Below are 24673 nucleotides of genomic sequence, written 5' to 3' on the forward strand. Positions count from 1 at the left end.
CCTGAATCACTGGGTAACAAGTGTTTGTATGACCACTTCTCACACTGTCCAGTCCAACCTGTGAGCTCAATCAACATGTCAACCTTTCAGGTGCTATAGGAAAAAACATGGATTAGAGTCACACGCACCCAAACGCCCCAAACAAAATATTTCAGCCTGTAAAATAGAAAATTTAATTTCTGACTGTGAAGTACCACAGAAATCAATTGGGTCAAAATGTTCTTCAGAATAATATGCTCATTAAAGTTCCAAGATGTCGAGTCAAATCATATTGTAAGGTAAAATATCTGCTTACAATCTCCTCCAGGAAATGCCTGCACATGTTTAACCAGCAGGCACACAGGCAACTTTAATTCTGACATGTCTTAAAGTGCTTTGGTTTTGATTTTTTAGTCTTTCACGTTTTTTAATGTGACACATCTTTGAGCAACTTGACAGTTCAACAGTTAAGATGCAGTACCTCTGTTGCTGCTGGATTCCCAAATACCAATGTTTATTGTTTCATTATTCTTCCTTTAGTGGCACCAAAATATTAAAAAAAAGAAGAGGACTTAACCATTCTAAACTCAGCATAAACACTCCAGGGGTAATGTCATTTTTCTCTCAATTTTGTATAAATTTCAGTACATATTAATTTTAAAAACCCCTGAAAAAAGAGAGAATAACATCCAAGAAATTTCAACACTGATTACCCTCTTTCATTTAACTGATTTTTCCTCTGGCATAGTTTGACATTCGTCTGTTTTTTCAACAGCAGTTTTTAGCAGTAGAGCACATTTCTGGCACAGACTGTCAGCCACAAACTTGGGATCTCAGGTGTCCATAACATTGACCCAGATTATCTCTTAACTAGTGTCCCCTGTGTGGAAATCCGGAGAGAAACAAGCTGAGGAGCACACACTTTCTCCTTCAACATTCAGGTGGGTAAGCAACGTAACATGAAATGCGAGGGGGTAGAGATCCTGGAGCTGCTTTTAGCCCCATGGCCCAACCAGGGCCTTTTCTTGCAATGCCTAAAAGAAAGAATAATTGCTATAGGTTCATTTCTCCATCATCTGTGTCTGCATTTCCAAAGGAATAAACTACAAAAATTTTGAGAAAGAACATGCTGAAACTACTGCAAAGTATAAAGACATTTAGCAAAAAAACCTTACTTTCTACAGCAATGGGTACCATGTTCTGGAAAGGTAAAATTTCTAAAGAAATACAAGTCAAACACACTTGCCATCAGAAACCTTTTCTACAACCTCCAGCCTACAAGGAAAAGCATTTTCTCTCAGATGAGAACATGGCCACCTCACATTGATCCCAGCATCAGTCACTTCCAGGCAAAATTACCATAATTAATTGTAATTTGGTCAGAAAATGGAAACAATTTCTTCCAAATCTCTATTCCAGCTTGGCAGAACACAGCATTTTCCTGCCTACTGTCAATTCACAGCCCAATTGCAAGGGAGTGTCTCACAGTGTCCCCCAAACCCACCTCTGCTGCTGCCTCCAGGTCCCAGCAGAGGACCTGGCAGGTCCCAGCAGGAATAAAATATACATTCATGGGTATCTGCTGTGCACTAGCCATCTGAAGGAGACAGCACTGATTTTGCCTTTATTCCACACCACTAGGAACCACGACATTTAGAACACCTGACAAGAAGACCAAAAAAGGGATTGCAAATGTACAGTAACATACTCAAGAGCCAAAAAGTCCAAACACAAATATTTTCCCCAACCAACGTAGGATAAAGGCACAAAATTCTAGAAAGGCTCTTGAGGACTTCACACAGATGTGTCGCCCTCAAGAATGGCCACATATGACAGTGACTGAAAGTACAAAGAGTCCAAAGATTAGTTAAACATCTTGAGTGACACAAACAAAATGTACAAAAGGAAGATGTTTAACAGAGCAAGGCCCTGTCCACCAGACTTTCGGCTTGCATACTATGGATAGTCAAGAGTTCACAAACAGCTGGATTGATTACAAAGATCAAGAAAACAAAGAAAACTTAAACGTCTCTAAAAGGAAAAGATTTTTATTTTCTGATGAAATCAGCAAGAGCTTCCAAAGCAAATCTCAAGACAATAGCACACAGGGAAATTCATTGTTTCCATGCTTTTAACTGCTTTGCTTGGTCCAGACAGCGCTTCTGCACACACACATTAATTACCACTCATATCAAACTCATAAAATGTTAGTATTTCTTTTACAAACCTCTACTTGTATGTCAGCAGTGGTCAAACACGTCTAACGGTGCTGTTATCTACCACTTTCTTTATGCGCACTGACACCAGACTTGATAGAGGGATCTCAGGTTTAAAGATCCTGAAATCATCATAAAGGCAGTCTGGCCATGATTTCAAAATAATATAATCTGAAGAGTAGGAAGACAATCACTTCATTTTGTCCTCCACTGGGCATGAAAATATATCTGCAAACTCTTGCTTTTTCCCCTGCAGTAGTCCTGGTATTTTGTGTAAATTAGTAAGGACAGTTTATCCAAGAGGACAACATCTCAGTCATTCAAGCAGGATCATAAAATTTACAGCCTGAAATTTGACAGCAAAGCTATCAACTTTATGAAACTTTTATTATCAGTAGTTGAAAAATGCACCATTAACTAAACATACCCTTTCTTTTGTGTTTTACAAGAATCTTTTACAAGTTCCCATGTAGGAACATAAGGAATATTTACACACTTGGTGTCCAGGCCAGTGTCACCCCAACAGACCACCCTTCCTCAAACTATGGTGCTTATTAACTTGGTTCTAGCTCTCACTCACAACTATCCCTGGCTTGAACTATCCCTGGCTTCTAATACCAACTAGAAATAAACAGAATCCATGAGATGAAGGCAGTACTTTAGTTGTGAACCTTTACCAATACACCAGGGAGTGGACTGCTGAACTTGTGGCTAATTACCAATTGTTATGCTGGTTCTGCATGTAAAAATTGCTGTTACTTTGGCATGGACAGTGACAGCTCCAATTAATAGATACAAAAACAATTCTTGGCAAAAGAAAGCAAAACATGGCCAAACATGCTAATGCAGCAGTCTGTTCTTGAATTCCCAAGTCTGGACTAAGTAAATATTTTTAAGCCTCTATGAGGTGAAAAGAAGGACAAAAAAAAACCCAAAAAAAATACAGTTTTTGCAGCCACTGAGGTTCTCAGCTTCTTTTAATGTGAAGCTTTTAAGGAGAAGTAACTAATCTACCCTGCTCCCTGTTTGTGTTTGTAAATGTAATGGAAAGATGCAAAGCAATCCTTGTTCTGTAAGTTAGTGAACCATCTCTTGCAACAGAGGTAATAAATGGAATGGCTCTAGCACACAACATATGAGCACAAAATACATGTCAAAGAGTAATTCTGGCTTGGTCCAGGAGTTACCTCCATCTATGAAACAAACTTATTTCTTCATCAGCCCTCTTAAGTTTTAAACACAAAATATAAACCAGCTCAGTATTTTTCACATGCAGATGAAACTAAACACAAATTTTTAGAACATGAACAGTGCAATTGTTTAGAGCAGAAGGAGATCAATTTTGAAGAAAAAATTCTCCATTAGAGATCCATTGTCATTCCTAGGAAAAACATCTCACAAATACAAACAAAAGTCACTTGTGTGCTCCCAGGACAGAAGGGGAAAACATTTCCATAGCAGACCTTTGAATTAAAAGCTCAGGGAGGAACTTGTGCGGTTTTTAATCCACTCTAAATTTTTTAACAGTGCTAAGAAGTAGTTGATGTGGAGCTGAAGGGAATTCCACACAAACGTGCCTTAGTGAAGTTTTGCCTACTAATAAACCTCTTGAGGGTAACAGAGAATAGTACTGATCTTCTGAACCTGATACTGACCGTGACCTCTGCTTCCACAGTGAGTTTCAGGGATGGCTGAAAGCTGATCACACTCTCCCCAGATATCAGCTGAGGGCGGCTCTAGTCAGATGCCTACCCCAATAACAGAACATTTAAATCTGAGTTGCTTTGGGATTTAGCCAGTCTTGTAGCCTTCCTTTCTCTTCTCCTCCTCTCATTTCTCTCATGCTCTTATAAAGATTACTCAGCCAACCATACTAAAAATCCATACAAAGTGACCAATTATCACAAAGCACCTGAGAGAACTCACATTACAAAGGAAGTTTTTTTTTTGAGGAAAACTCAAATTATAAAGGATTTTCTACTGTAACCAGAAAAGGACCTGTGTTGCAACTTAATGCTCTAATGCAGGAGAGTAACAGTAGACTACGTGGTTATAAAGGGAGCAGAATGTCCAAGTTCAGTTATTGATTTTTACTTTTTTCAAAAAAATATCAGGCTAATTCTTGGATTAGAGAATAAAGGGTAAGCCCTACAGGGAAAAAGAATTTGCTTCTTTCTAGATACAGGACAGGTTCATTTAAATCTCAATAAATGGATTTTAAGAACTCTTCCTGAAACATTAACTGTGCTTTTTCTTCAATTTTAAGTCATCATGTGGGATGATAATCTTCTTTTACTGGTAATACTAAGTCTTGGGCCAGCCAGAAAGCAAAAAGGAATTTTAGAAGGGTGGGAAAGAGGAATTTCATGTACCGTACAGCACTTAATCTTGCTAGAGAAGTTAATTTGAAACTTTAGCTAGCTTCCATTCTCCCAATATCTGCTGGATATAGTTACCTTTTGTTTTGTTGAGAAATGTGAAGTCTTTTCTTATTCTAACTGACCTATTTTATTCCAAGAGCTACTAATAAAATGTGCTGCCATATTCTTAAGCTTCTTCAAAAAATCATGACAGTTGTGCCATTCAGTATTTGCTACCACTAACCTCAGAACAGGTACAGCTGTCCCTCCAATCTTTTGAGCTTACATAGTTTGTTATTAGATTAATGCCCTTTTAGTATTTTCTCTAGGTCAGTTTGGCATTTGTGCACTGTTTTCTGAATGGTCTGTGCTTCTAGCCAATACTGCTCAATTGGCTTCCTACAGAAATTCCTGGGGAAAAACCAGGAAACACAACTGATAACACAAGACAAAACCATCAGTGATCAAACCTTAAAATGTGAGACTTTCTTTGACTCAATATCTTAAAATATTAAAAACTTAGCATTAGATTTAGCTTAACCTTTATTTATGGACTCCAAAATTCTTGTAATGGGGAATAGCTGTTGTAATTCTACAGCCTGAATCATCTGGCCAGATAATCAGATTGATTTTTCTGGCATTAGCAAACATCTCATTATGGAAAACACACCCCCCCAAAAAAAAAAAAAAAAAAACAGAAAAAAGAAAAACATGAAAAATAAAAGCACTAAGAAATGCCGAACACCCTACACTCCTAAACAGTGAAACAAAACAAAAATACCAAGCATGTCCCCTATTATATCTCAACAGGATATCCATCTGGAAAGTCTTACCTTCCAGATGCTTTCCCTTACTATTTCATGGTCCTGCTAATCTCTGAAACTACCCCTAGGGGGAAAACAAAACATTACACAATTTATTGTCATGCTGTTGTTTTCAAATTGGACAACATACAGGGAAATAGATCCTGGACAACAATCAGTGTCAATATTACAACTATAGGAGCATAAAACCAGAACTGGATCAAATTGAAATAAAATTGAATACAAACCCTGTATCAAAATACATTAATAAAAGCAAAAAAGCACCTTACAACAACACAACAGTAAGTGCATATGCAAAGAATAAAAATCCTAAACAAATTAGGAAGCCTACCCATCTGTTCTCCTCAAACAATCAGAGTCAAATCACATGTCTATGGCGAAACCTTTATACAACTTACTTTTTTTTTTTAACATAGAAGCATGAAGTCAGTTAAGCCAAACTACTACTAAAGCAGTTTGGAGAAGTCCACAAAATGTTCTCCCCATGCTTTGGTAGGATGAAAAGGTTTCCTCTTACAGAAATCATCTCTACCCTAAAGAATCTCATAAGCCTGTCAGTGAAGCAAGGCAGAGGCATTTTATTCAGTTACAGGGAGTTTAAAATCAAATCCTTTAAATCTGAAAGTGACACTTCCTAGCCAGATACATAAATATTTGGGCTTTAGTCTATTTGGACTACTTTTGATATCACTGGAGTTCTGCGGTCAGAAGCCCTACTGCCCATTGTGAGTGATTGGAACACACGGAATAGGGCAGTCCCATGCACAAAGTACCTCCACAAGGAGCTGACAAAGTACTCACAAAAAATAAATATCTCAGGTAGCTAAAAAAGGATGAGTTTTATTGCTCTGATTTTCTTCTGCTGGATTGCTTTTAAGTGTGTTTGAATTTACATAATACCTCTTTCCAACTCAAGGTGCAACAACAGTACAAGCAAGCAAAGAGCTGGTTCCAAATACAAATTGAGTAGTAACAAATTTCTGGCATATCAGTGCAGAGACACACAGTGAGGAACAAGTATTTGGTTCTGCCATTCTCTGTAGCATTACTTGCAAAAGATTTGGGGGTGTTTTGAGAACATAATATTTCATTCTTTCCAGGTGTGTTATCTAAAAAAACTCCTTATATCACCAAGTAACAATTAAAATCACTGCAGCAAGTTCACATAAAAAAAGTAAAAGTAGGGGTTTACACACCTTTATGCTCCCAAGCTGAAAGCACCCAGACACACATGTTCCAAATAATAAAGCAATACATGTATCCTGCACATATAAAAAACAACTCCTAAAATTACTATGAATGTCTGCCCACCATCAGTCTTTCTTCAGGATACAGAAAATATTTCAGTCATCATTTCCATCTGCAAATATAAAAAGTATCCCATTTTAAAAAGAAAGCACAACACAGTTATAATCTTCAGCTGGAAAACATCCTCCTTTACATGGCATTCAGATAGCTCAAAAGACAGAACACATTCATGAAACGACATAAAAAGAAAAGCATCTTCTAAGCTATATGAGGGATATCAGCCAAAATTTCCTGCATTGTTCTTTAAGTTGTAACAGTTACAAGCAGAGAGATGCTGTATTTCAGTAGAGCTAGAGAAGACAGGTTCATTTGCTGTAGTAACATTTACTACAGAAATATTTTTATTTGCCATAGCATCACCCTCTATTGCACAAGCAGCTATCTAGTAAGGCAGAAGTACTTGCCTTTCTCACCACTGCTAGTTTGTCTCAGAGGTTTTTCAAAGATTTCTGCTCATAAAATCTTTGTCAAAATGCACTTGCACATAGCACAAGGCAAAGGAGATGAGAGACAGATGCTTCTGCATGGTAGTGGGTGGGATGGGAGAGAAGCTGGGGAAACAGCTTTGCATCCAACCCATTACAGCTATTTTCCTTTTAACCATCTAACAGCAAGTCACAAATTCACCCTAAACACATCAAATCCTCTGAACTTAGGAAATGATGCATTATTGAAGTCACGGCAGGGAAGCCAACTCAGTTTAGAGGACATAAAAGACTAACACCAGAACAACCTTTTTCATCACAAGGTTATGGATTAAACACAAAGACAATGTTTTAATGTAGTGAGAAGATGCACAGTCAGAGAAAAGGCAAGGTAAAAGCGTCATTTGTACTTCTTTCCAGAATAAACTCCTTCCTAGAAAAATTCCTCTCAGACAGATTTCCCCTCTCAAAAACAGCACTACAATCTCATGAATCCCTGCTCCAGCATACAACCTTTCTTCCACATACATTTTCCTCAGCTGAGTGTACATCTCTTGGAATAAGCTGGGTGTCTAAGATCTAAAACTCTCATCCATCCCCTATAGATTCTACTAATGCATCATTTACTACTGTAAAACTGCAGCTGCAGTAAAGTTGGAAAGGAAAGAAATTTCTCTTTTTTTTCTTTCTGCTTTTGATTGCTTATCTTAATATAGGCCTTTAAGGGTTGCAATATTTGTCAAAATACACAAAGTTGCAAGTTTTACCAACCTATATTCACATATGCCAACTACACATAACACATACTGCAAGTACAGCACATGTGTATCTTACTAAAGTTCCAATATATCAAAGCACAAAATGGAAGACATTTCTATGTAGTACCACCATGGAACAGAGCTAAGTGAGCAGAAAATCCTTATCTAGCTTGATCTAAGCTATTGAAAGTGAAATCAGAGGTGAAATGCATACAGCAAGGATGACTAAACCCATAAGTGGTCCAAAGTTATTTGGTTTATTACATGAATTCAAGAGACTACAATCATTGTGAACAGGCTATTATCAAATCTCTTCAGTGACAAAGCTTTCTGTCCAAGATAACAAATAAAGCAAGCGCATAAATCACAGGCATATGTGGCTTAAGGCCATTATCCCAGGATTACAGGCTGGTTTTTGCATTGTCCCTCTTTGCTTTTAGTACCTCCATCTCTGTTTCCATATTGTAGCTGTTAATACCACTGCTATCTGAAGGCTAGAGTCCCCTATAGTTATGAATGGCAAACAGAAAAAACACTCTCACAGGTTCAGATAAGAGTCTAGAGTAAGATTTAAAAGTACACTCAGTAAACTTGATTTAGTAGTGTGCTTTTAATGAGCTCTGCCAGTCTTGTCCAACTGTGTATGCTTCAATTACAGAGCACCATGCTCAGCACCACAGACTGCGGTTGCCAGGCACCACCAAAGACCCATGGCTCTTGTGCTCACCATGGTGCAAACATCTAATGAAGAAACTATGCTTGTTTAAAAGATGGTCACAAAATCCAAAGGTAAGGAAAACAAGTGGCTAAACCAGGGAAATATATATCTGTAGACTAAACAGGCAAGTACAGCAATCAGCAGCCACCACACATTTGGGGATGCAGCAAGGGAGTAATCAATCACCTCTCAAACAAGACCACCACTGTCATTGACAAATTTAGAATATTCATTACACACAGTGTGTAAACTTCTCACAGTCTAAGTCAAAATGAAGACTTAAGAAAATATGCTGGAATTATACAGCACACAAATTCAGATTTTAACCTGGAACTCCAGATACAATGAGAAATCAATGCTCTGCGCAACCCTAAGCAGACAATTAAAAGATTTCACCTACAAAAGTAGCCTACAAACCTTATACAGGCCATCATACCACCTCACCTTGTTAAAATTACAGACATCACTACAGACACATACACTTCTCAATTTTAAAGAATACTTTTCAGAATACATAAATAAAAACATCCCAAACACTTATATTACCATCAACCTCTTTTTTTTTCCCCCAGTAAGAAAGTGAAAACTTGGTCTTAAGGCAAGTCCTCTTTCCTACAGCCACATAGACACATGTGATCCAAAATGTGGATCAAAACCTGATCAGTAAAAACATGAGGCAGTATAGTGAAAGTTGGGGTACAAAAACTAGAAGCAAAATCAGAAGTGAGAGTGCCAGTGAGGAGGTGAAGAAGAAATACAAGCATGCTGTTCTAATCTACTAATACGGGATAACTTGAATACTATTTCCAAAACCAGAATGCTCTTTCTGACTACTAAGCCACTATTCTTGTAACGATGAGGAAGAAAGAAATTGGTTGGAAATCTTCACTCCTAAATTCCTGCTTCAAAATTATGGCACTTTTCAGCAAGGCAGTTGCTGACTAAAGTAAAATAGCAAAGCTGAGCAGTAATTAAGAGATTTCATTTACAACACAATTTCACATTTGTACAGGAGGCAATATGCTTCTTACAACATGAAATTCCCCATAAAACACATGGAGATACAACTCCATCTAAGCCTTGAAGTTGTCCTGTGAAATATTCCATCACCTCCTTTGGTAAATAAATATGCACTCTGTCCTGGTTTCAGCCAGGACAGGGTTAATTTTCCCAACAGCCAGGAGGGGCATGACTGGGACTGGAGGTTACTCTGCACCACCTCAGGTCATTTTCTGGGGATGGAGCAAAGGGTCCTTCCCAGGGTACCACAGCATGGCAGAGGGAACAGTTGGGTACATTCACCTCTTCCTTGGACACTCCATCATTAGGATTGTTACTGTTAATTTCTAGTTCATTGCTGTTTCCAATAAATCGTTCATATCTCAACCTCTTTTGTGCCTCCAGTTGTCCTCCCCAGCCCACCAGATGGGGACAAGAAAAGGCAAAGTGAGCAAGCAGTGTGTGGTTTGGAGTGTTTCAGTGAGAACACTTCATTGGGGAATACCATTTCTAAACCAAGACACACTTGAAGAAAGACAACTACTGAAAGCAAAATTTAGGAGGTAATGATAATACTCAAAGAGCACAGTTATTGCAACTTTTGAAGACCACGTATTCAAGTCCTGCTCCAAAATTTAAATTGACAGACATCATGCTGTTACATTTCTACATAGCTAGAGCAAGCCTCAGTGGATTTGCAATACAACTAATAAAAATTTTTAAGCTGTATTTACAGAAATAAGACCTGTATCAGTTTACACTTTGTTTAAAATCATTCATTTCAGTTTGTCAATTCCTGAATGTTTTAGATGCAGATGCAAATAAAAATAACATAGATGAGTCTGCATTTCCTAGCCAGTTGAGAACAACTTGAAAATTGCCTGCAGATCACCATTCATTCTAAATAATTTCATTGGAGTTAATGACCTTACAGATGAGAATTTTGACCATGTAACACTCCATACTTATCTTCACCTCAAAGGAAGATATTCCTAAAAGACCCGGAGCATTCACTACTTTTCAGTTTAATATATAAACATGGGACAGGCAGTTAGACATGTCAGCATTCTAATTCGATTTCTGTAGAATTTCTTCCTCTCATATGTAGTTTCACAATGGCAACAAATATTACAGTAACTGTTCCAAGTCTGGTTAGAAAATCCCTACTTTATTTGCATGTTCTGTTTTTTAAAGAAATAAATACACACAAAACCAAAACTTCACTCCACCTGTTAGCTACAGATATGCAGGGAGAGAAAAGAAAAAACCCTACTAAGCAAAACAGCACCTTGGACATCCAGTGATGCTTAAAGAGATTAATTTAATGCATCAAGCACAGCCCATTCTGCATTCTGGTAAAACAATCTCAGATACACTCCTATGCCAGCCCTTAGCAAAGAAGCTTCTACAATACAGATCTTTGCCTGCATCAAAAAGATACTCCTGAGCCACAGTGTTAAAGCTCTGCGCTCCATAAGCCCAAAATTTTTAGAATCACTGCATCCTCTCCAGTTTTCACACAAAGTATAAGCCATGACAAGAACACCTCAAAGGAAAATTAGTTTTAAATGAAAGTAAGAATACTTAGCACCTTTCTTGCGCATTTCAGCTTTCAAAAACACTTTGCAAATATTAACATGCCAAGATATAAAAGCACCATTGTTTCAGCCAAAGGCAGCAAGAAGAGAGGATGCAGAAGTTGGTAGCAAAATGGATGGATGGCTGCTATGTTAATTTTGTAAACCATGGTTTCATTTCCATCATAGTGATGCATTGAAACACATTCTGCACTACTAGAACAAAGATGTACTATTTTACTGAATATTGAGAGATTCTGGCAGACCTGACTTAATTTCAATTCGAATACTTCTTCCACTGAAATTCCTGTTGCTTTTCTCAAATTAAACCTGCAACACCTTTTTTTATTCTACACCACCATGAAAAAAGCTTTCACAATCTTATTAAGAACTGTTTTTTTCCTCTGCAGTTCCCATTACTGCCTTTCCAAAGGCACACCTGCCCAGCAGAGTCAGGATGATAGATACAAAGATGTCATTTGTTAAAGTTTGCTCAGTGCACGCTCTGAATTCCATTCTCTTTTTATAGGGCACTGTGTAGCTCTTTAGCCTCTAATAGGAAAGACTTATGCAAAAAGATTCACCACAAAGCATCATCTGCTACATTCATATTAATTTGGGGTGTCACACACTACTAATGTAGATCACTGTTGGGATCTCTTCAGAGAACTCCATGCAATCCCAAAGCATCATTGCATGCATGCCAGTATTCCCCCACAGAAAACACTGGGAGCTGACGGACAGCCAGTTAATCCCAAACACCAGGACTCAGACAGGTCCTCATCTGCATTGGTTAGTACCTCACTCCCTCCATCAGCAGCACTGATTTGAGGGAGACAGACCATAGAAAAAGTAAGGCAAGAATGGCCAAGTTTTTCACTTCAGTATTTAACGTCCAGCTCATTAAGGGTACAGCCTGAAGCCCTGTGAACCTGGCAGAAACATTCCCACTCAGGTGTTGAGGAGGGCTTTGAACAATTCAGAGCTCGAACTTGATACTGATAAAGGAACAGAAGCTAGCTAAGAGCAAGAGGCACAGGTTTCACATCCTCCCACTGTTCAGCCCAGTTCAGCAGGCTTGATTACTAGTGGGAATTTGCACTGGGTTATCTCAGCCAACTCAGATGAAAGGTCCAGTCAGCAGAAAAAGCATGGAAATTGGCTCCAGGTTAGCATTTGACAGGACTATCTAACTGAAAACATCCTAGGGTATCATGTAGCAATCTCCTTGGGTAGAAGCAATGAGGATTTGAAAATGGATCTGAGAAAATTAGAACAATTAGAGCCATTTCTCACTAGAAAGATGGAAATTAATATTACAAACAGATCCTGAAAACGCTTCTGTCTTAATATTTTTATCTCTGACCGGCTGCAAAATCAGCACTCAATCCACTAAAACTCCACCAGAAATACCACTTTGTTCTGATTAATCAAAGACACCAAGTCCTAAAAAATATCTCAGTACCTGACTCAAAACAGACCAAATGGAACAAGTTTGTAGTGATCAGTACAATTGTATCACAAACTCAGAGATGCATGGTAAAGAATAGACACAAAAAGTACAAGGAGACTTACATTTCTTTCTATCTGTGATGAATGACTCAGTTCCTGCCATGTTAGATGCATTTCATCTTCATAAATTACCATCACATGGCAGGTGCAGTGGGATCTGTCTCAATCCTGTTAAAGGTTTTTTGTTTAGATAATACAAAAATGGTACTAAATATCACTCTAGTATTTTATTTTAGCACTTTCAAACTGAATATAAAAATATACTTAAAATACTGTATCAGTGTAAAAAAATGCAGTCTCACAGAGAAAGTCAGTTGCGTCCTAGAACTAAAGTGATTTTTTTCAGAATCATCCCATGTTGCTGCTTTCAGTAGATCTCAATATAGGAATACAAACTGTATTTTTTCCAAAGGCATTTTAACAAACTAAACCACCAACAAATAAGCATGCATTACTCAAACAACAATTACTGAGATTAAAAGTACAGTCCAAGAAATTTGAAAAAGGGAAAAGTACAAACTACCAGTTTTCAAACACTTCAGCATGCTCCGCTGTATTTTCTAAGCACTTTTGGGCAGGAATGCTTCCTTGTGTTAGGAATTTCTGTCACTCCAGTTATGTTGGTTGATGGTGTGAAGAGTGACTGCTGATTGATGTCACTTGGCTAGCAGAAGCTGCCACACTAGTCACAGTTATACTGGCAAAAAACAGTGCTTTCAGTTGAATTGCTTCCCTCCATTGTGGAATTTATTTTTTGCATGAATAAACATCAATATTGTAAACACAAGGAATTCAAGATTTATATGCAGTTTCATGGTTACAGTTTTGCTGGGATGAATGGGGACACATTGCAATAGCTTGCATGAGTAGAGCGCTGCAAAGGAGGGATACAAGCTCATGGGGAAGGGCGTGTCAGAAGGACCTGGAGGTGGAGACACCTCTCATGAGAGAGGCATCAGAATGCATGGAACTTAGTCTGGGCATGGATGATGAACTAAGTGAGAGCTTAGAGGCACGGATTAGAGAGCAGACCAGTATGGGTGACACTGTAGTGAGAGAGCATCTGCTACAGGGCACCTGGCCAGGAAATCAAGTGGATAAGGCCCTCTACAGACAGAGAGCAGCAACCTCAAATTCACAGGCCCTGTCCTCGTGGAGGAGGACTTCAACCACTCTGGTATCTGCAGGAAGGACAACGCTAGATGCTTATCCAGGGATAAGCAAGCATCTAGAGCATTCCTGGAGAGCACTGATAGATTCCTGACCTAAGTGATGATAGAGAAGCCAACAACAAGACACTCTGTGCTGGACCTCTTACTTACTAAAAAGGAAGGGCTCCTCAGAGACATGAAGATCACAGGCAGCCTTAAGCTGCAGTGACCCTGGTGGCATTCACAACACCAATAGGAGGGAGAAGGGCAAAAAACCAAGATCACAGTCCTGGCATTCAGGATAGCAGACTTTGGTCTCTCTGGGGACCTGCTTGAAAATAGCCCACGGAACAGGGCCCTGGAAGGAAAGCTGGATCAGAGAAAGCTGCTTCATACCCAAGGATCCAAACTCAAGAAACATTCATCCCGAAGAGCAGAGAGTCACACAAAAATGGCAGGAGGCCTATAGAGATGAAAAAGGAGATCCTGGCAAAACTCAAACACAAAAAGAAAGCATACAAAATGAGGAAGCAGGAAGAGGCAGACTGAAAGGAGTACAGAGACACTGTCTAAGCATGCAGAAATGCAGTCAGGAAAGCCCACCTGGAGCTAAAACTAGTGAGGCATGTCAAGAATAAGTATCTGAATGGAGAGTAGAGCCAGATCTTCTCAGTGATCCTGTTCAGTGACAGCAAAAGAAGCAACACGCACAAACTGAAACACAGGAGTCCCTCTGAACATAAGGAAACACTTTTTTGCCCAGAGAGATTGTGGAGTCTCGATCCTTGAAAATACTCAAGAGTATCTGGATTTCATCCTAGGCAACTGGCTCTAGGTGGCCCTGCTTGAGCAAGTGTGATGGGCCAGATGGTCTCCAGCAGCCCCTTCCAACCTCAACCATTACCTGACTCTTTCAAAGCACTGCTGTTACAGAAAACTTCCAGGCACAAACCAGTGTCTGGCTGCTGGTTTAGACCAGCCTTCCTGATCACACAGTATCCTTCAGGTACACTCAGTGTACTTGTGCTTCACCCAGCATGCAATGAGCCCTCTCTCAACCAGAGCCCCCAGGCATTTTAATAAAATTAATAAACAACTGCTTTGTGTATTGCATTCACAATTTGAATGTAATAGATCTTTTCTCAGACCATATTATTTTCATATACAGCAACTTAAAGTATGAAGCTAAGGACAAAAGGAAAATAAAAAAATCTTAACAGAAACAAAACTTGGGCCTTTTTTAATATATTAGTGTCCAATAGAAGGACAGATGAAACTGAGGAACAAAACTCAAAACACATTGAATAAAATATGTTGTAAAATTAATTTTTTTAAAAAAATCTTGATACTAACCTCAGATCCAGAAATCTTTACTACTGATGCATAATACAGCATTTTTATAACTGAGAACAGAAAGGGAAGAAACTGCGAAATATTTGAAGAGCTTTAGGATGTTTGAAAAAATTGTTCTCTATCAAATTTTATCACCTTCAGACACCTGTCAAACATGGATTTACCTCAATGCTGTTTCTCTCATTCTCCCCACCCTTGCCCCCTTAACAAACATGCCCAGCAACATGGCACTAGCTTTCTGTTCAGACAAATGCTGTGTCTGCCCCTGCTCATCATGGGTCAAAGAGGATATAAAATGATGCAATCAATAAAGCTGCCATATTTTTACTCCAGTTAACATATGTCAATAATCCAGGGGAAATTCTGGCTTCCTTACTGTTCATTTATGGCAGCTTTTCTTCTAAATGGGAGTGGCCTTTTCCAGTTACACTCTCTAGGTTGTAAGCATCACTTGACCATAAACAAACTCCATATATTTAAAGAACAATAACCTACAACTTTTAAATACCAAGACATATATTAATTTACACCTTTAAGCATTTTTCTATTTCCTTCTTTTCCATCTTCGAGATGTAAAACACACTCCTTTCTTCCCCTGGTCACAGCACTGCCTCTGTATCAACAAAAAAGTATTTGTAAATTCCACTTTGATGCATTTATTTTGTCTGTTTTCCATTTGTCAATTAACTTTCACTTGTTTAAGATGAACATAAATTCTGAATATTTACACAACACAATTATTATATGCCAAGTATCATTAGGGATTTGGTTTCATCATCTAAGGCACAACTATATTAAGCAGTAATTCTTGCCAAAGACGACAACTATTCACATAGTCCACATATTTAAGGCACAGGACAGCGACTCTTTCAGGAAACCAGGGTTCTGCTCTTTGTTTTTTTGATTAACCACTTAGACAACTTTGCTCAAATCACTTCACCCACAGTGCATCAGTTTGTTGTCAGAGAATGGGTTTATCTTTCTATACTGTCATTTTCCTCACTCTAAGCAGCTCTGTAAAGCATTCAGAAGCCTACTGATTTATTTCCACAACACCTCTAAGACTAGGAAATTGGCAAAGTTATTCTGCATATGAAAAATACTGTCATCAGTTCCCATTCCTTACATAGTAGTGGCACAATATTACTATTTTTGCTCATCTTAATAAAGAATAAATGTTAGGAACATATTTCTTCTCAACCCATTCACCAACTGTGCACAGTTAATTCACATTGCAACAGTAATATAAATCAAGATCTAAGCTTACTAAACAGCACCTCAGATGCTTTTAGTATATGATGCAGTTGGATATACCTCAGGTGTCAGGCTGAGAGTAGTGGAAACTGGCAGTGTGACTAAGTTCAGATTTTAAGTCCAACTTCCCCAGCACAGCACACAAAAGCAAGGGGCAAGACTCCGGATAGCAACAGTAGAAATGTAATTCCCAAAACTGGTAACCATATTGCAAGACATTACAATGCAGGGTTCTACACTCTGAAACCAGCTGGAAAGCATCCTAATTTTGGCTGTGCAGGAATCATTCCCAAAGCAAAGCCTTCAGGTGGAAAGGAAGTGTTCCAGCAATGAAGGATTACATGGCTAACCTGAACAGTGTAAGACTGAATGAATTTGCTAGAAGCTACTATTTTAATCTAGAAGCCTTTAAGCTGCAGTAGCATTATAGTGGGAACAAGGGAAAAGGCGGGCAGACTGTAACATTTGGAAGGAAAGGTGGGAATTTAAACTACTGTAACTATACTCCCTTTTTCACATCTGAGGTCTGAGAGCAACTATGGAACAATGAGAATTTATTCCCATACACATTTCTTCTTTCTCAAAGTTCCTGCTCATCACCAAATGGTTTGGCTTAGCCACTAGCACATCCCATAGTCCAATTCACTCACTATCAGCACTGATTTTTTCCCCTTCTTTCTTCATTTGTAGCACCTCCATCTTGACAACACAAATCTCAAGGAGGAAGACATCACCAACTAAAAGCTTCTACCATTTCTTAAACTGATCATTTTTGCTTTGTGGAAGTTAAGGCAAACATGCAGCTCTTCTAGTTCTAAAAATGGTTCACATCATCACCTACTGGTTTCTACTACTTGGAATAGTTCCTCAGAAGAGGAACAGATTTCTTATAATGCAGTTGATATTAAAGAGTTCTGGAATATCAAGATCAAGAATGTAAGTTTAAACTTTCCAATAAAAGCAACAAAAATATGTCCACCTTTACAGGGACCTCACCTACTTCAATGCTCCAATTCTCTACTTTGATAAAAAAGCACCTAGTTGTACAGTATGCTCAATATGGAAGAATCCAAAAATACAGACAATTGCACCCTTTCAAAGCAGTAGGAACCATCTTTATCTCATTTCAGAATTCCCAAGCATGCCAGCCAATATTTTATCTTTGAAAATTTGTCTTACATGAATGACAACCTACAGGTTTAAATCTGAGTCACATTCTAGAACCAGTCTTAGGACTGAAAAACGATGAGACTACAGAAATACAGAATTTAGCTACTGCTTGAAGAGCCTCAAGGTGAATGTCAGTTCATTTTACATAAAAATACCAGGAAGCCTCATGCATCCCTTCTACTAACAAAACAATGAAAAGTAATATTATTAAGAACAATATCATACATTTGGGTATTTAATAATGCTAAAATTATAGGGTTTCATTTCTTATTTCTATCCAATGTCATACACCTTTCTAGAACCTTTGACATGAAAAATATTGAATTAAGCAGATTCATACAGTGAAGTCCAGTAATTTTTAAACACAAAATCCCATTTGCAGTACTGATTAGAAGCAGCATTAACTGAAGACAGAAGGGAAAACAATCACCAAGAGAATTTAGTACTGAGGGGTTCAGGGGCACAGCAGGGAAATCAGAAAGAGGAAGACAATGAAACCTCACCAGAAGAAGATGGATTGAGAAATCTAAGTATCAACTGAAAACATCACCTCACTTGACTAGTTCTCAATTCTTCTTGCTCACCCCACTCCACCATTCAGTGACACTTGACATTCCACAATGAGAAATACTCAGTTCTCCAAGCTAACAACTTAAATTCATTCCCAAATCCATCTATAAATAGTAAGCAGTTTCATATTTCAGTTAATAAATAAAACTCTACAACTCCTTCCCTTCATTTCTCTCCCCTTTCTCTTGTGTCCTGCTAAAACAAAATCCTTCATTCTTCTTTGTATTTAAATGAAGATTCCTCAGTAACAATTTCTAGTTTTCTCCCAGTCTTAAGTCTTAGCTGCCAAGTGCCTATCAGTAGATAAAATCTAAAAGCTAATGGTAGAAATGAAATGCTGATACTCTGTATGTTAGTATTTAATTCTGGGATAAACTGTAGAGGAGCTATTGAGAGATGCATGTCAGCAACTTAACTTCCCTGGAAGTTTTAAGCAGCAGAACATTTCTTGTGAAGGAAGCAGAGGGTCACTTAAATTTATTTTTTTTTCCTTACACATGTTTTTTTAACACATGTAACTCTCAGCACAGCTGAGTGAAAGCAGGTTAACACTGACATGGGTGGTGTCCTAATTTAAGAAAGCTCTGGTTTTGGTGTTACCACTGCTAGTGGCAGTTTGGTCAAACAACAGCAGATGAGAAATTGCTATGATTTTCACAGATTTCTGGGAAAACAGAAAATCAAGCCACTTTTCCTTGATCTGACCCTTGACAAGCTGCCTCTCAGCCAGCACATATAGTCTTGGTCATCATGTGCAACTATTCCCTGAGGATTAAAAATTGGTATAGACATGGAGTAACAGAAATGACTCATCAACAGACAAAAATGCATGGGAGAAGAGTAGAGTGGTGATGGCACCACTCTTCTAGCATTCACTAGTCAAGCAACCAGAGCCACGAGGACAGGGAACTCCAACCTTAAAAAAGAATCTATTTCTTTTTATTATTCTCAGGCATACTTATCTTACGTGGGGATTAGAAATGAAGGCTGCACTCTGCCTGCACCTGCTGAGATTTCCAACTTCTTCCACCACTAGGGTTACATTATCAGATCTGACTTTTTGCTACAGTACAGGCTGGACGCTGCTGGGGCTCTTTTTGATAATTTTAAGTGTAGCTTCTACCCAGTTAACCCGGCGTTGTGGAAATAGTAGCGAAAGCTGAGAAAGAAGGTGATGTGGATATTACTATAAACATTATCAGACCTGGTCAGATCTGCAAATTAGAATGAGTAATGGAACTATTTTGCACAGTTTGCTTCTAATTCTGACACAGATGGCACTTAAACAAGGATTCCAGACTTGGCAGATTTCTTCAAAGTCAGTGCCAAGGCCAGGATAATCCTTTCTAGCAATTTTCTCCTTGATTTCTGAGCTACCAACTTCCAAATAAAACAGAATTTCTTATCTGCTGCTCCCTTTCTACAGCCATGCACTGAGCAAGCTCTGACAAATACAAGACCTTCAAATACTGAACCAAGCAACACCAAAAGAGTAATGAATCCCTACAAGGCACAACCCCCATTTCTTAACCTTTATCTTCAGGTGGGTCTATCACAAGGAAGACAAAAATTAGTGATTCAATGAAAAGGAAATTAAAAGAAAAGTAAAAATATCTTCCTTGAGGTAGTTCTGACTCTCCACCTCTTAAATTATGCCAAGTGTGGCATAATGAACAATGACTGTTTTTAAGGCCAGCATTAATCAACAATGGTTGTTTTCTAAAGTTAGCATTCACTACCAAAAGGAAGATGAGCCAAACCCAGACAACAGAGCAAAAACAGTGCAAGGGACACGTGTGTACATTTGCCTGCAATGGACATTGTGTACATTTCCTTGCAATGGACATTGTGTACATTTCCTCACACAAAACTACTTTTGAGAAAGTTCTTTAGTCACAGCATTAGGCAAATAACCAACAGAGCCAACTCTGAAGAGAATGGAAACACACTCATGAAGAATAACCAACTGCAAATTTGCACTGACCATTCTCTTCTGAGATGATTCTTAACTTATCAGCACAGACACATTACAGGAGAAGAAGATACACCAGAAATCTCATATCCTTAAAACAGACATTTTGTTGATTTATTCTAATAAAGACGATGAAAAGTCTTCAAAGCTGACAAGAGCTCATTAACATAGGCTTTCATACAAGACAGGGAAAAAGGATAGACACACATTTTTAAAAAAATTAATTGCTGTTCAGGGTCTAGATAAACACTTCCATCAATATCAATATGAGTTTGCATATAGGGACAGTTTAGCATACAGTGCAAAGACTCTGTGGTCAGATTATGAATTTTACCAATTATAAGCCTTTATAAACATCAGGCAAAAAAAAAAGCTTGTTTTTTGTTGGTTTTGTGTCTGTGTTTGTTTTTTAAGATTGCTCTTATAAGGCCACATAAAAACTTAAAAGTAATCAGACAAAGGATAAAAGAGGAGACTATCCCAGTAAGGGTCTATTAACAACTGATTGTTTATCCCAGGTAAAAACAAAAGCCACACATCTGAGCAGAAAGTAGTCTCACGAGTTCAAAGCCATTGTTTTTAAGAACACTTCAGTTCAGTGAGTTAAGTGCACTTGGGAGACACCTAATTTTACAGTTTTCTAAAATAATTAATTCAGAAGCAATACTACTTTTACTAATATTAAAGTCCTACGCACTGAAATTTCAGATCAAGCCTCTGACAGATCTTAATGTTTCCAACAGGCATGCAGTCATTCATTCCAGCTCTGCACTTTGGCTTTCTGAGGACTGTACTCCAGAATTTCTGCAGATTGAGTAGCTGGCACAGAGAACTCAAGATATAACTAATACTATTTTCAGTGCTCCTTTATAGAAAACCAGTGCATGTCTCTTCCGACCTGAGAAAACTTACAATCTTCTCACGTCATCCAAACAACAAAGAAAATAAAGTTGTCATGTATATTTCAGACATTTAAAAAAAAGTATCTTGCTCCATACTGCCAGTCAAATACCTCCAAGCTATGCTTCACCTACCAGCAACTGAGAAGAGGGTATATACTTCAAACACAAAAAAATGCCACACACAATATAACCCAAAAATCATGAGAATTAAACATCAACAGGATGGAAAATAGGCACCAGCTACTACTGCAGGCAATTAAAAGACAAAAAAAATCAAAACCAACCTACCAATCCAATTATCCATCAGAGACTCTGCAGCTACTGCGGCTCTTACATGACTTGCAGCCTTTCTGATCAAGGGCCATCACAGGACATCTAAGTGATAAGAATTTCACATTTCAAAGTCAGAATACCTACCAGCAATTGCCAGTTTTCAAGAAGTACAGGGATACCTCTTCCACTTTTTTCCATTTTAAAATACTGAAACACAGTGAAGACATTCAATGTAAGGTTTTTTGTTCACTTGTCCTATGCCTGTAACTAAACTAACCTCTGATTGTCAATCTCCTTTGCAGCAGGGAGCAAAACGACTTTGTTAGAAGACCCCTGCCCTTAACTCATCACCTAAGTTTCTATATATGATTTCTCCTCTAAGCTTACAGTATTACGATGAAGCTCCACAAGGGCAGAAAAAAGAACATTTCATAGGTATCATCACAACAGTCTATGCATTTTCACCACTGAATGAGGAGAAGAAGCCCATCCAAACCAGTCCCCCTAGCGACTCAGTGGGAGTCTGAAGAGATGTGGCATATCACTACTCTGTCTTTTCGTGTGTGAGACCAGCTTTCTATTTTTGCTTTGGGATTTTTTCCTGGTAGAAGACATAACTCCTTACAGAAACTAGGCAACATTTTAACCCATTCATCAAATTTCCCTCTACTTCTACTTCTGAACAACTTTAAAATATTTTGTACACAAAAAATTAAATCTGTATCCAGCAGATAGCATTAAATAAAATATGCTGACCTGTTGGCAATTGCCAGGTCTGATTTTAACACAGTACTTTTTTTAGCCTGTTGCTTTCTAGTCTTTCCAGCACTGATACTGTCTAAAAAAAAAGCTAAGAATATTTAAAAGACATGTGATTTATTGCCATTTCCAACCTGGCATCCAGACATTCCAGAATACATGCATGACAATCAATGCTGTAAAAATGTTTCCTGTCGTACTTTTAAGAGTGCTATGTGAAATACATACAGAAAAAGGTAAGACCTTCTAACAACTGTTCAAATGCCTCCACTGGCTAATTTTCATTTAAAAATGCATGTAGGGAAAAAGTAGTCTTTATATACTGTGTACCAGTAGCCCTGTTCTAAGCTGAACAAAGCAGGAGACACCGTACTCAGGTGAAAACACAAAAATCGCTTGTCTGATGTTCAACAAAGAAGAAAAACCACTTGCTTGCTAAAACTGGGTACAGGAGAAAAACTAGGAATCTCTCCAAAAAGTGTTACATAAGGCATTGTCAAACTTCACGTCACCTCCACAGGGCCGCAAGTTGCTATTTTCCCCCATCCCCCGGTGCGCAGGGATTAATGATCTAAATGACACACTTCTCGGATAGGAGGTAATAGCAGAAGCCTTCCCAAAGGAGCGCTTCCCGGGCTGGAGGCTTGCAGGGGAGGCTGGCGGGTGATGGGGAAATCACCCTGCTCGGCTCAGCGTCCCAGCCCAACTTCGGCTCTGCCCCCGGCTCCCGTTCGGGCGGGCAGAGCGCTCACGCCCCGCGGCTCGACTCCCTCCGTCCCAGGCGCGGCCGCCAGCGCCGTCTCTCCCGGCCGCGGAGCAGCGGCACTCGGCGGGGCCGGAGCCCCGGCTCTCCCGGCCGCGGAGCAGCGGCACTCGGCGGGGCTGGAGCCGGAGCGCAGCCCGGCCGGAGCAGAGGGCGTGCGGCGCGGAGAACCCTCCCTCGCCCGGGGGGACGTGCCCCTTTGTGCCGGGGAGCGACACGCGCGCCTCCGCCTGAGCATCTTTCAATTCCGGATCTGACGGGGATTAAAATCCAGCACATAAAGCTGCCAGCCCGGCCCTCCGGACTCGGGTGCCCCCTCCCCGGGCTGCTGGAAGGGAGACACTCACCGATTGTTTCTTGCCCTCCCCCGCCCCTCGCCTCCAAAAACAGCAGAGACTCGACAAGAAGGTGCTTACCTTCCCCGGGTGGCTCCCGGGCCGGGCGCTCAGCGCCAGCCGCTCCGCGCAAGCAAGCGCTCCTTCGCCCTCCTGCGCTCCAGGCGGGCAGCTCCGGCTCCGTCCCCGCAGCCCGGCGCTCCGGAGGTGTCTGCCAGCGGCTCCCAGCTGGGGCGGCAGCGGCAGCTTCACTCTCCGCGGGACGAGGAGCCGCTAACGGTGGGAGGAGGAGGAGGGCGGTGGCGAGGTCCCGACTCTTCCCGGGATGCGCCGCCGAGGTGGCCGCCTCCTCCGCCGCCCAGCTCAGCTCTCTCCGGGGCCTGCCGCCCCGCGCTGTCCCGAGGTGCAGCCCGGCCGCGTCCGTCCGTCCGTCCCGCTCGCCTTCCCCCGCCCTCTCCCCGGCGGCGAACCGCGCGGCGCACAGGCCCCGCCGGCGGCTAGGAGGACCCGGGGGCAACGGGGGATTCCGGCCCAGCCTCCTGCCCGCTCCCCGGGGCCTGGTGCACACTGTCCGCGGGGAGAGGAGGCCCTGCCCCGGCCTGGCGATCAGCTCCGGGAAGGTCACCGGCACGGCGGAGCCGAGCACGGAGAGGCTCCCTCCGGAACCGCCGCGGTCGCTGCTATTGCTGCCGGCCCGGAGTCAGCGACCGCTGGGTGCCGCGCTCCGACCGGGTTCGCTCCGTGCCCGTGCCTGGAGACCGCCCCCGAGTCTGAGTGCCAGGCTGCCCCCTTCCCCTTCCTTCCTTCCTTCCTCGCCTCCCGCCCCTTCCCCGCTGTCAGCCTTCCCCCGCCGGCTCCCTCCGGCGCCCGGTGCCAGGCTGCCCCCTGCGGGTGCCGGGGCCGCGGCTGCCCGCCCAGCGGGCCGAGGCGGAGCCGGGAGCGGCCGCCGCTGCCGCTCGGCGGGTGCCGGGAGCCGCACGCCCGCCGCCGCGCTGCCCCGGGCTGGCTCAGCGGCGGCCGCAGCGCCCGTGTGTCTGTGTCATGTCTGTGCCTGGGCGGGCGGAGGCGCGGGCCGAGGCGGGGCCAGCCCGCTCTCACGCCGCCCAGCGACAGGCGCCGAGCGCCCAACCAGCGGCGGCCGCCGCCGCGCAGCACCCGCCCGCGCAGCGGGGCTCCCCGGGCCGCTACACCTGGGCAGCGCCGAGGGGGCCCCGCCGCCGTGACAGCCAGCCCGGGCCGCGGCCGCCGTCGCAGCCAGCCCGGGCCCCGCCGCCGTCACAGCCAGCCCGGGCCGCGGGGGCAGCGCCGGTGCCGAGCGCCGCCCGGCGCGGGTAAGTGCGGGGAGGGCGCGGAGCGGCCCGGCCCGGCCCGGCCCTCGCCTCGGGCGCCGGCGGCGGTGGAAGACCCAACTCCGAGCGCCGGTACCGCGTCAGGAATGAATAAATATGACGGCTTCTGGCTTACATGTGTGCTTGTAAGGAGCGTGTCCCTGCGA

The 24673-nt window shown here is 41.4% G+C and overlaps 1 protein-coding gene across 2 annotated transcripts in view; it reads right to left on the minus strand.

Annotated features, from left to right (window-relative positions):
• LARGE1 (LARGE xylosyl- and glucuronyltransferase 1) overlaps positions 1–23920 on the minus strand; it is a 282357-nt gene extending 258437 nt beyond the window's left edge. The window contains exons 1-2 of one of the 2 annotated variants that reach the window (XM_058021889.1): positions 23260–23920; positions 21337–21423 (exon numbers count right to left, since the gene is read on the minus strand). The gene's annotated coding sequence lies outside the window, so the exon portion shown is untranslated. The remainder of the gene's footprint in view (positions 1–21336; positions 21424–23259) is intronic. The other variant, XM_058021891.1, reaches the window with a different exon arrangement.
• Between the last annotated feature and the right edge of the window lie 753 nt (positions 23921–24673).

Source organism: Melospiza georgiana, chromosome 4 (genome assembly GCF_028018845.1).
Source record: "Melospiza georgiana isolate bMelGeo1 chromosome 4, bMelGeo1.pri, whole genome shotgun sequence".
Classification (NCBI taxonomy): Eukaryota; Metazoa; Chordata; class Aves; order Passeriformes; family Passerellidae; genus Melospiza; species Melospiza georgiana.